General features: G+C 41.8%; 1 protein-coding gene across 1 annotated transcript in view; it reads right to left on the bottom strand.

Moving 5' to 3' along the window:
* The window catches only part of HPGDS (hematopoietic prostaglandin D synthase), a 29,579-nt gene extending 19,715 nt beyond the window's left edge, over positions 1–9,864 (bottom strand). Inside the window, exon 1 of the mRNA XM_058803988.1 lies at positions 9,786–9,864. The gene's annotated coding sequence lies outside the window, so the exon portion shown is untranslated. The remainder of the gene's footprint in view (positions 1–9,785) is intronic.
* Between the last annotated feature and the right edge of the window lie 2,654 nt (positions 9,865–12,518).

Genomic DNA, 12,518 nt, shown 5'->3' with positions numbered 1-12,518 from the left:
CGTGACGTTTTAAAGGCCCTTATAGGTTTACTGTAAACATGTTTTTGTAAATATTTGTAGGTTTTATTTTTTATTTATATTTACTGTGAAATGTCAGGAGTAGTGCTTCCTAAACAATTACAGATAAGTTTCTAAATGAAAGAAATGGTTGTGTTCAGAATAGCTTTTTGCCAAACATACAAAGTAAGCTGTTGGGGTTTTAGGGTTTTTTTCCCTTGTCCTCCTCTCCCTCATTTCCCCAGTGTGTTTTATAAAGAGGATCATGAGGAGCAAATTAAAACCATTTAAACCATCCAGAATTACTGAATTATTGAAAAATGTCATTTCTAGGGGAAAAATATCTGTTTAGCGTCTTTGAGTTGATTTTTGGGGTGAAGATGTTGGGGACTTTTTTGGAGGTGGAGAGCAGGAAAATCTTTATCTAAAATTGTTTCTCTTTTTTTAGGTTAGTCATGGCTTAAAAATACTGAAAGATGGTCATGGTGGGACTTCAGTGCTCAGACTTGCAGGCATTTAGCCACCTTCTTAATGCTATTAAATCTGTTCAGGTGAGTTCGTTGCAAAGCCAGGTGTGTATAAAATCAGAAGGGGGTGACTTACTTTCCACCAATAAACCTGCCACCTCACCAGTATTTTTCCAATTTTTATTCTGATGAATACATGGCTGGGACAGCCCTGTACACCTGTCCTGTCCTACACTGACAGCACTTCTGAGAGGAAAGGTGATGTCTTTACAAACAATTTGATGAAGATGTGGGTATTAAAGTCTTTCATATGGGTCTAAATGTGTCTACCTACTCTGGGCTGCAAGTTGGTTGCTGAGCCAGACAGCTTGGCTGCTGAAACAGTCAGGGTTTTTAAACACACAGTCTGAGTTTTTGAACTTTGGGCTAAAATAGTAGGCTCAAGGGGGGATATGTGGTAGGTGGTTCAGGAAGACTGTACCTTCCTAGTACCTCAACCAGTGGGGAAAGGAAGAGGGCAACATGCGGCCAGGAGTTTAGGATCAAAGGAGGCTGCACACTCTGAAACCTCAAGAGAGAAAACCCCATGGGCATGCGCCCCAGTGGAAGCTCTCCCTTTATTCAAATAAAGTTGCAGGACTCTTGTGTCTCCTTTTTGGACATAAACCTTTAGTTTTTGTGGATTTTCCTGACACTTCAGTCCCAGTTTCACTGCATACAGCTTTCAAAGCCATGAACTCAACAGCTTTAAATTTACTAATAAATTAGCTTTAATACTTTAAAGTTGTTGACCTGCTTAGCTGATTTCCCAGCTTTCCTCTGTGACTTTGTGAAAGCCAGCTTAACTGGCTTTAACATACCTTTAAACAGAAGATTATTGCATCTCATGATTAAATTAAACTTGGAGCCACTCAGTGACAAAATCAAACAGGAAATCTGAGAGAATGTCAAATATGTGTAAAGCTGGCATCCGCCATTATACTCATGGGTCAAAAAATAATGGTGGAGTTACAAGTGTCTAAAAATTTTATGACATTTCAAATTATTTAAAACTGTTTGTGGCTCTATGGAGATACTGTATTTCCTGATGAACTTGGGGTGCTTTTATTCCAGTTGAAGCAGAACTGAACAATCGATTTGAAAACTTCAAGCAGGTTTAGAGTTTAAAAATGGAGCCCAGGAAGGAACCAGCACTTTTTGGGGACTGAAATGCTGAGTTTCAGATAGCAGTAGTACAGAAGAGAAAAAGCACTGGCAGACTGGACACTGCTCAGGCTGATTTTCATGTGTGTACCTGGAGCATGCAGCATCTGCTTGCCAGTGTTTGGTCCTGAGTGCCCAGCCTCAGCAAAATTAAGCACCAAAACTCTGCTGGCCTCTCTAGTGGAACAGTGTTTCACCTCTCTTTTGGAAAATCCTGCCCTCAAGTGACAAGAAAACATTCTTTAGGTGGGTAACAGCCACCAAAACCTGGGTGCATGTGAGGAACGTATTAACTTTTATTTATGCCTCAACAGAGACCGCCGCCATTTTAGAGTCTTTGAGCAGATAACACCCTCAGAAAATGGTGGTAAGCTCTAGTGGGATTTGCCTGGCAACATTCCTCAATATTGTCCAGCTTTTATGCTAAAAATCCATTTTTTGACGTGGGGTGGAAAATTACTACAGAGCTTTAATGCATGCTGTGTTCAGGAGGCAACTGAGACACATGAGGGGGGCAGAGGCCACCACCATTTTAGGGTCTCTACATGGACAAGGCCTTTAGAAAATGGCAGGAAGCTCTGGATGTGGGGAGACTTGGCCTGGCAGTCAGGGGAGAGAAAGCTCCCACCACTGGGCTGCAGGTGATGAAACTCCTGCTGCCTGGGAACAACTCTCCCTGACTAGACCCTAATCTCAAAGTGCTCGATGGAATTACAGGAGGAGCCTTAGGACATAAACGCAGGTAAGTGCGCCATAACCTGGGCCTGCTGGCTCCATTTCTAGCAGAGCAGGAGGCTCGTCTGGAAGTTTGGCTCATTCTGCCCCACTGTTCCGCTTGTCCTGCCTCAGCCATGTGGTCTTTCCTGCCTCTCTGTTCCCTTTTCAATCCACCTTTGGTGATACAATATTTCTTTATTTACACCAAGAAATCTGTTCAGAAGAATCCCTCCATGATTCCTTTACAGTGGAATGCGAAGATGGCAGGTACTCAGTGTGTGAATTCAGAGAAAATATTTTGAAATAAGGCAGCACATAACTACATTTTCCTATATAGGGTTGTTAGTATTTGAGATGACAGCAGAGAGCTCTCCCTGGGTGAAAGAGGGGGGAAAAAAGGAAAAAAAAAACAGAGGGGAGTGAAGGGGAGGGGGAAACCAGCTAAGTTGAGCTATGGAGCTATGTGTTCACATGCACCCAAAGTCTGACAAAGGGCTTGTGGTGCAAAGTCCCTTTAACTGTACTTTGCGCTGCAAGAAATTAAGAGTTTTCCAGCCTCAAGGTTGCATTAACACTAGAGGATGTAAAAGAGCCCAGCTGTTCCCTCCAAGAAGCAAGACCAGTAGGACTGAGGTAAGGTTCATCAGGGTGTTTCTAAAAGTTGGGACTTGAATTGTATGCTTGGAAAAGACGATGCACTGCACTGCATTTCTATTCATTCAGCATGAGGGTTCTTCATTAATTTAGGAGTCACTTATGGAAAGTGCCACAATTAGTGCCTGACACAATGCTGCCATAGAAGGGGAAGCTGCAGGTCTTTGTCTGCCAGGTATCATTGTCCTCTCTTGAATTCCAACCAGAGCATGACAATGATTCAGGAGAGATGATTCAGTCAATGGATACCTCTTAATTTTATTGTAAGATTAGGCTTTTATAACCATTCAGAGTGCTTTTATTGTAAGATTAAGCTTTTATAACCATTCAGAGTTGCTGGAGCAGATTATATATTTCATTTTCATTATTTTGCAGGATGAAAGTATAACAACAAATCAGCTTTCAGTCACGTAAGCCGACAGGTATCTCTCTGCCAAGAAGACTCTTACTTTATGAATTGAAGTTTGTGTCCTCCATAAGCACTATCCAAAGGTGAGAAGCTTTGAGGACATTTTTTTTTGGTTTTTTTTTTTTGTTTTTTTCCTAGTGCTGTTTTCAAAGCATTTGCTGTTTCTTTATGACGTTTTTCTGCAAAGTTAGCCTGAAAATCAAATAGTTTTTGAAGCAGATGCAAGTCCAACAACCTGATTTGGATGTCCTACAGGGGTGGATGGGGCACTGCAATTTCATCCAATTCTTATATTTACTTATATATTTCTGCCATGTACACAGTCTGAAGTCTTAAAATTAGTGTCAGCCAAATGTCTTCCATTAATAGTAACACTGGGATTTCAGGGAAGACTCTTTCTTGTCTTCCTCACTCCCAGTGTGTAAGAGCATACAGTATAGGTAAAGAAGGTGGTAGAGAATGTAATCTTACCCCCTAAAGAGTTGCAGCTGAGCGAATTATTAGAGATTGGGAGCAGGCCTGATGTTAACAGGCCACACCTGTAGCCAATAAGAAGAGTGTTATAAAAGAGTGGATTGGTTGGCTGAGAGGAACTGGAGTCAGTTGGCTGCTCTGAGGACAAGGAAGAGTCAGAGCCTAGAGGAGGAGCCTACAAGAAACATTGAGGAGGTATGAAACTCTAGCAATATGGAACCCTTGCAATGCAATGACAATAGAACTCTTGTAATATATGACAACACTAGTGACAGGGCCATAGGCAAGTGTAGTGCTCGTGTCAGCTAGGATACTGAAATTAGAAAATGAAAGGTGAGAAGCTGGCTGGGTCTCTGCATATACAGACAAAAGAATCTTATCTTTGCTCATTAAAGGAGCAATCTTTCTTAGGCTGTCATCTCAGGAGTGACTTGACTTCTCCAAATATGAAGCATGGATTTTTGGTTCTGTTCCTTAGGGGTTAGGGAGAGTTGTGTTACTCATGGAGTACAAAGAAAAATCTTTAACCAGGAAAGAGACTTAGTCTGTCTTGTTTCATCTGAGAAACATTAAGAATAGTAAGTTCAATTTTGCCCTTATTTGCTTATTGTCCTTGTCATATATGTGAATTCTTAATCCCTGTGACTGGAGAGCTGAGCATAAAGCACCTTTCTCCCTCCTCAGTTTTAAAATGATGTTTTACCTGTCCAAGTGAGCCTTTCTGCCTTCGTTTAAATTTTCAAATTTCAGAGGAAGGAACCAGAGAGACAAGACTAAAATAGTTACTGTAGAAGGCAAGGAAAGCAAAACTTCCACAGCTGTAACTTTATAAACTGCAAAATGTAGGAAAGATAAAACTATCCATGTGTAGTATTTCTTCCTTTTTTATTTAACCAACATAACAGTCAGAAAGTTTTGGGGAAAGGCTAATTGTTTACATTATCCATTTGAGCAATGCTGAAAAGGCAGAAGCCCTGTGAGGAGCAGCCTTGCCCTGCCTGTGGGTGTGGTGCTGCACTCCTCCTGGTTACTGATCTAATTAGATGCTGCAGGAATGTCTTCAAATTTTTTACCTTGAGTGAAAAAATATTAGAGATTTAAGAGATATTTTCAGCCTTTGAAAACCAAGAATAGTACTGACTTAATAGTTATGGTGGTTTGGGGTTTTTTTTTCCCTGCAAAAGATGTTTTTATTAGTTCTTTTTTTAAGCAAAGAGAACAACAAATTTTCTGTCCATCCTTTTGGGGAGAAGGATTAGAGAATATTGGCAGATTGATGGAAGGCTGCAAGTCTTCCAGTGGAAGATTTCCACAGCAGTCTGTTTTGACAGAAAATAAAATTAAAAACTCTAAGTAATTCTATTTGCTGTCAGCTTTCAGTCTGACATAGGCTCTCTTTCTGAAACTTGATGGTCTCTTTTTCCACTCTGGTCCAGTTATAGAAAATAAATATATGGAATTGATATCTCATATTTCTAAGCTAGATAGCAATCTTGACCTTGGAAAGAAAAGTGAAAAAAAATCTGTGTACCCTTTTCTGTTTAGTACACAAATCATCTGAAGTAAATGTTTATGGAATTTTATGTAGGGTTGAGTTTTGAAATAAAAAATTCCAACTGTAATGGATACTTCTTAGCATGATTTTCAAGGTTAGATTCCTGGATAACATAGAGCATAATATAGATTTAAATTCTTTTTTTAGAAGGATTTTGCATGTGCATGCACCTGCTGTGCTGCTTATTTGTGACCTGTGGGGGAAATCAACATACTAAAATGAGAAAAGGTTTTAAGGCAGTACTGTGAGAGTATTGAGTAGCCCTAATGGTTATAAGTATTTCAAGTGACCTGATGAGTAAACTCTACTGTCTGAGCAAAGCCTGATCTATCAATATGTGGCCTTTAAAAAAAAAAAAAGGAGCTGTAGGAGACCTTAAAGCAATTATCTCTCTGAGGACGCTTTAGGCTTGATTTGCTGATGTGGAAAATCAGAACTCAAAATCCTTCAAGAACACAGGAGAAAAACCACTTGGTTTTTTGCTGATTATTTTTAGAAAAATGACCACAATGTAGCAGTGAAAGATAAGAAAGATATGAAAAGTTTGGGTTTTTTTTTTCAAGTGGGAGTCCAGTGTGAATGGGTGTCCACTGTCAAGACTTGTTGAAGGAGAATGCCAGACCCTACTGGGTTTCCCTGAGCTGAGTTTGTGATTGCCCCCCAGGCAACTGCAATCAAACTGATGGTAATTAATTCAGATATCTGAAGTTCACCCTGTTTGAACTGAAGTGAATGAGGGAGCTCTCACATGTCAGCAAGATTAAGGAGGCAGGGAAGTGGTGATGGACAGGGCTTTACTCAGCCACTTCAGCAGTGTGTCCTCAGTCTGCCTGGCTTGCCACACCCTTCCCTTTAGGGCCTGAGCATCTGTGGTGACTTTGCTTTCTGTCTGATCCTCAAACCTTGGATTTGCATCTACTTGGTCCCAGTTTTATGTAGACAACTTTTGAAGTTGTTTTGTGCAGCCTCTTTTAGATTAATAAATTTCACACCCAAGACTGTGAAATACTGGTAAATAAAATTGCAAGAGATCTCAGGAAAGATGCAGACAAAGGAGTGGTTAGGATCCTTTCTCAGGAAAAACTGCTTAAGTCTTTTATATCCACATCAGATGTTCCAAGAATTCCCAGAAGCATTTTGTGGTAGAACAAAAGCCTAAATAATCTTAATGCTTGCCAACCCCATGTCATTGCTGTAAAATTCAGGCCTTGCATCTCTCTCTGGACTCTTCAGATGAATCAGCATGACCTAACAATATTCCTACAAAGCTCAGAGCTCAGTTGTGAGCACCAGAGCTCTGTGTTGTTTAGCTGGCTCTCCAAAGCCAGCTGCTTTTTGCCAGGACGAATCATGTCCATTTTCGACCTCATAAGCCTGTCCAGCACAAAAATTTTGTAACTGTCTTGGCCACCTAACATCTTTCATTGGATGTGGAAAAGTGGGCTTTTTTTCTATCCCAGCCATGTGTGGGTGTGAGTGTGTGTGTAAGTGCAAGGGGGAGTACAAGCACCAAATCCTTCTCCCTGCTTGTCTAAACTACTTTGCTCGACTTGTTGTATATCATGAACCTACTGTATAATTTGCTAGAAACACCCCAAAATTATAGTCATGAAAGACTTAGGCTTCTAAGCATCCCTGCAGCAGGCACAGGTTTGATTGGGAAAGGTTTTTATTCACTTTGCAGAGTTCTCCAGTACCCTCCACTATGTGTCCTGGTCACAAATTCTTGCTATCCTCCTGCTCTGCCCTGCAGTACATGGCACACACACCGCTGTGCCCAGGAGGCATCAGTACACTGGGCTGGGGCACAGATCTCAGGTATTTTCAAATATTTTGAAATTCTTTTCTTAGCCAGAGTGAGCCTGAGGAGACCCAGAACCTTGCTGAAGTGTTCTTCAGGCATTGCCAGTCTCCTTGAGAGCACCAGCAGTGCCAAATGTGGCCCTACCGCTCTGAGCAACACCCAGCCAGAAGCCTGGGGACCACCCAAATTTAGCCATAAGTCAGAAATGTGCAGGACCCCTGAGTTACAGTCAAAAACTGCCCAGCATGTAAAACCCTAACCTGTGTGTTCCTACACTTAAGTAGAAAATACTTTGAGAGGCAGCATGCTGCCAGTTTCTCATGGAAACTGCAGCTAGTCTGGCTCTGGGGCAGTCCCAATTGCTGTGTGCCTGGCACAGAAAAATGGCCCTTTGGCTGAGGCATGCATTTACACATCACACATTCTTTTTTGTCACACATCAACTAAACTAAGCTTGTCAGACAGCACAAAGCTTTTTTGCCTTCCCTCTTTGCATCTGCTACAAATACAAAGCATAGTACAATTTGCCTGGTATCACTGAATGTCCTTGTTTTCTCTCTTTTTCCGTCTCATGCTTATTCTTTACTAAGTCATTCCAGCAATATTTTTAGTTACTTCCAAAGAGATTCAAAAGTAGGTGTTTCAGTTTTTCTCAGTTCCTTGTTGTGGTTTGTTTTCTGGGAGTTTTAGCAGATTGCCTCGAGGTCAGACAAGATTCTTCAAAGTGGTGGCACTTTGAAATGTATATGTGGGATTTGGCTAATTTTTTTCCCCCTCCTTTCTTTTTTCTCATGCTTCTTGAACTAACTGTAAAGCGGTTTAAAAAAAATCACCTGTTTGAAATTTGCAGCATATATGGTAAGTCTCCAGCAGGTGTGAATGAGCATAGCTTTTTGTGCTCTCTGCCAGCCCAAGGCCAATCCCATCAGTGGTTCCTGGGCAGTGTAATTACTTTCTGGTGAGATTTTGATCAAGGATGTTTTGAAAATGAGCACCAACTTCTGTTGGTCCTTCTGCTTTGCAGCTGCTCTGGAGAAGGTGGGATAGACAGCAAGGAGAAATGAGCAAACCCTCAGGGCAGCAGAGCATGTTGGGCAGTGGCACAGGAGCATGCTGCACTGGCTAACTTGCTTGCTCGTGCAGGAACCCAGAACTCATTAAAGAATTATTTTGTGTATATTTTCAGTTTAAAGTTTGGAGAGCTTCTGTCTGATTTCTATACAAACAGATTTGACAGTGTTCCTGGGCATGTGTGCATCTGCAGCACAATCATTTACACAATGTGCACATTTTTAGGGAGAGGTGGATTCTATTTTGGATTAAATAAAACAGAAGAATGAACAAAAGTAAACTTAAAAAAGACCGTTGTGTCTTTGTTTCTTTACAAACGTTGCAAGTTTTGAGTATAAAAGTACTGGTGTTTACGAACAGTTGTAAGGAGTACAGAAGCCCAGGAAAGATACTTTTATAACTTTGGTTTGTTTGCTTGGATAGTCTGAAATGAACAGGGAACAAGAGACTGCTTTTAACAGAGGAAATGTGTGTGGGAGGATTATGTATATAGGAAAATGACAGCAGTTAGAAGGAAAGAAAAAAATCCTCAATGGCTATTCAGAGTATCATTTTGAAGTAAAAGACAAGTAATAAAAAAACCTTCGACTTTGATAAGGAGAAAAATTGAGTGAGTGGAGTCAGATGCAGGAGGTTTTTACTCTATAAAATGACTGTGGGAATTAGGACCAAAGTATGTTAATCCACTGTTTTAGAACACAGGAATTTGAAACATGAACAGAACAGTGCACAAAAATGACCTGCAATAATTGGTTGGTGCTGCTTAAAATTAATCTAATTTCTCTGACGTTAGCCTAGATTTAGCTTGGTTATGTAAGTGAAGGCATTTTAGTCAGCCTTTACATCTAATGGAATATTGGTTTGAAATGGGTTTTCACTTACTAAAATCTCCCTGCAGAATTCCCAGAGCCTCCTCACACTGATTTCTTGGCTGATGAGGCTGTCTTTTCTTGGCAAGTACCCTGACACACAGCGTGGTTATCCAAGTAGCTCGGCACTGATGAGGAGCAGCGGCCCGGTTCTACACCATGCCAGTGATGTGCCTGTTTGCCGCAGGAAAGCAGCTCACAGTTTTGAGCAAAGTCTGGCTTTAGGGGTGCACGTGGTCGCACACATGTCCTAAGTGCAGCAGGCACAGTGTAAGGATGCCTGGAAGCAGCAGAGAAGGTGCATGGATGGCGTGCTCGGGTTAAACTCGCAGCCACCGCATGGAGCTACTCTCTGCCGGCAGCACCACTCAGTCAGGCTGAGTACACCGAACAAATCTCTACAAATGAAACACTCTCAGGACGTGCTCTACACGCAGCCTAATTTGACAGCCTGACCTCGCACGCACTGTCGCGGTAGCCTAGGGAGGGCAGAGCAGGATCAGAAGCAGCAAGGGGAAAGAGCGGAGCGGGGCTGAAGCGGCAGCGCAGCTGGAACACAACTCACTCCGGTGCGGTGCACGCCGTCCCTTCCTCGGTGCTCGGCAGTCCCTCGCAGCGCCGACCCCGAAAAGGCTGCGGCGCTCGGGCACGGGCTGTTAAATATGCAAACCACCCCCTTCCCATGACCGCCTGCATGACTCTCCTCCTCCCCCGTCTCACACATACACGGTATCCTGATAACGAGCAAGTTTGCTGACTTGGGGCTAGCAGAGCGTACTGGCTGGTGGAATTTCTTGGATTTCGTTCAAAGCAAATTTAAAGTGATAAAGTGCCATTTGATAATATATAATAGTAATAACAGTAAAGACAGGCTCTGAGGAGTTGAGTCAGATGATAGGTGCTTTTTCTAAATGTAAAATGTGTGGAACAACTCAAGTAATGTCTTTTGTAGATTATTTCTAACTTATGTGAAGCCCACACTATTTGATCTAATTATAGAGGAATGCCTCAAACAGCTGCAAATGGAGACACTCCAAAACACTCCATCACCAGCACCAAAAAAAAGCCAGAACAAGAACACTCCAAAATGCTCCACCAGCAGCACCAAAAAAAGCCAGCTCCTAAACCTTTTACATAAAGAACCAAGTGTGATTTAAGTTGGTGGTTTTGGTGGGTGGGGTTTTTGTTATCAGTGAAGAAGGATTTGTGGTGCAAGCTGTGTCTATGAATAATGCACATTTGTAGTTATGGCTGTCACGTTGCTGCTCCTCATGTGTAGTGAACGTTGTGTTTTCTGTTTTTCTTTCTCCTTTTCATTGTACTTCGGCCTTAGCAAAGTCCATTCGTTGTTGCTCTGCTTTGCTCTCCTCTGAGCAGGGGACCAGAATGCAGCAGAATTAGAGCAAAGTTTTCTGACAGTACCGTGCAAAGTGTACCACACAAATCTGCTCTAAGGTTTTCTTTGTGTCAATAAAAAATTGTGTGCGTGTTCCCTGCAGATGCAGGGAGTGGTGCTAACCAAAGTACTCTCTCCTGGAATGAGGTGATAGATCACACTCTTAATCATTTGCTGCATTTTCATGTAATACATGTTTTTCCCTGATGTAAACAGCTGAGTTTTCACAAACCAACAGCCTTTACAGCTAAGAAAAAGTTTACAAAAAGAACCCCAAAGTGTCTTCTTATTGGGACTGATGTATGCTGAGTGATAAGCCAAATTGCTGAGGCTTACCTTGGTGGTGGCACTTCCATGCTTTCAGATTTGCCTTGGCTGCAAGTTTATGCTTTAATATTCCTTTTCTTCAGAATGTCTCCTTGGAGGCAGTAGTTCTGAGTGGATACCAAAAAGTAAAGTTTCAAGTGCTCTGATACCATATTTCATCAGTTTTTAATTGTTGACTTTTGATAAAGCAGGCTATATGGGGTAAAACAGTTCCTTCAGTTGCAGAGAAGCAGTCTGAGACTTTTTCCTCATTTAATTTGCAGAAAACTGAAAGAATTTTTAGGGTTCTAAAGCAAATGGAATTTGAAACAAACTTATTTTATAAACATTCACGAATTTTGAGCAACTAGGAACTTTTATTTATTTTAATTTGGAGGAGAGAGTGAAACACAGCAGCATGTTATGGGATCTGGTTCTCAGCCTTCTCAAAGGGAAGCAGAAGGTGTTCTTCTCTAGGAATTGTTTTCAACAGACAGCAGATTGGCAAAGTTACCAGTAAAAACATGGTAAAGCCTTAGTAAGCACACTGGTAATCTAACATTTACTTTCTCTGTGAGCCATTTAAAGAGTTAAAACTGTACCTTCACTGCAAAAAACTGTACCTTCACTGCAAGAGTTCCATTCATTGAGTTGGTATGAAACACAAATACTCCTTTGTGCTACAATTATACCTTCAATGACTGACAAGGTACTGAAACCCTCTTTTTCCCTTTGCTTTTCCAACCTGTGACAGGAGTGTGCTGGGACCACATTTTTCACTTCCTGTTTTGAATGGGTAACCGAGTCCCTGTCCAGTGGAAGCTGCCTGCAGGGGCAGGCATTATTCCCTCCCCTCACTGCTGCTCTGAGCACCTCAGGGTCAGACAGTGGGATTTACAGGGGCACCTATCACTCAAGGTAAGTACAACTCTTTACATGATCAGGAAGTAGGCTCTCCTAAAGAAAAAGTAATTCTTCCTTTCTGCCAGATTTGGCTCAATGCATGTGGATTATCAAATAAATTCCTCTGCTTTCTAAAATGGGAAGTGATTTGTGCATACAATTTCAAAATAATGAAGTTGGTAGTGCGCTGCCCTGATCTTACATTGTTTTCATTTGCTGATGATTTCTTACAGATTAAGCTCTCCCTTTCTGTTGCCCCTTTGGCCTGCAACTGCTGATGACAGCATGAAAAATTGGCTGAACTGCTCAACGAAGCAGCCAGGCCGGGACTGTGTATCCATCTGTTACGTGAGGCTCTTTGCGTAAAGCATCTCTCACCTCTGCCCAACTTCTGGAAACTTCAGGGATGGGAGAGCAGACCAGTCAAGATGATGATGTAATAAATGAAGCATGGATAAAACCTGGGTGTGGAGACATCCATTCCTGTCCAACACAGTTCCTGGGAATGGCAGCAGGAGCTGCAGTCAGCTGTCTCAGGACTCAGCAGCTGACCTCTTGCCCATTTGTGTTTTGGTCATGGAGCAACATAAAGGTTTCTCATGGTCACCTGAGCCCCATGGACAGCTCTGTAGGCGTATACCTGCCAATTGTGTGGAGTAACTAGTCAGTGAAAGGATGTTTTCTCTGTGTTTT

This window comes from Ammospiza caudacuta, chromosome 4 (genome assembly GCF_027887145.1).
Source record: "Ammospiza caudacuta isolate bAmmCau1 chromosome 4, bAmmCau1.pri, whole genome shotgun sequence".
In the NCBI taxonomy this organism is placed as follows: Eukaryota; Metazoa; Chordata; class Aves; order Passeriformes; family Passerellidae; genus Ammospiza; species Ammospiza caudacuta.
Note: the sequence above shows the minus strand (reverse complement) of the source record. Positions and strands in the feature narration are given on the sequence as shown.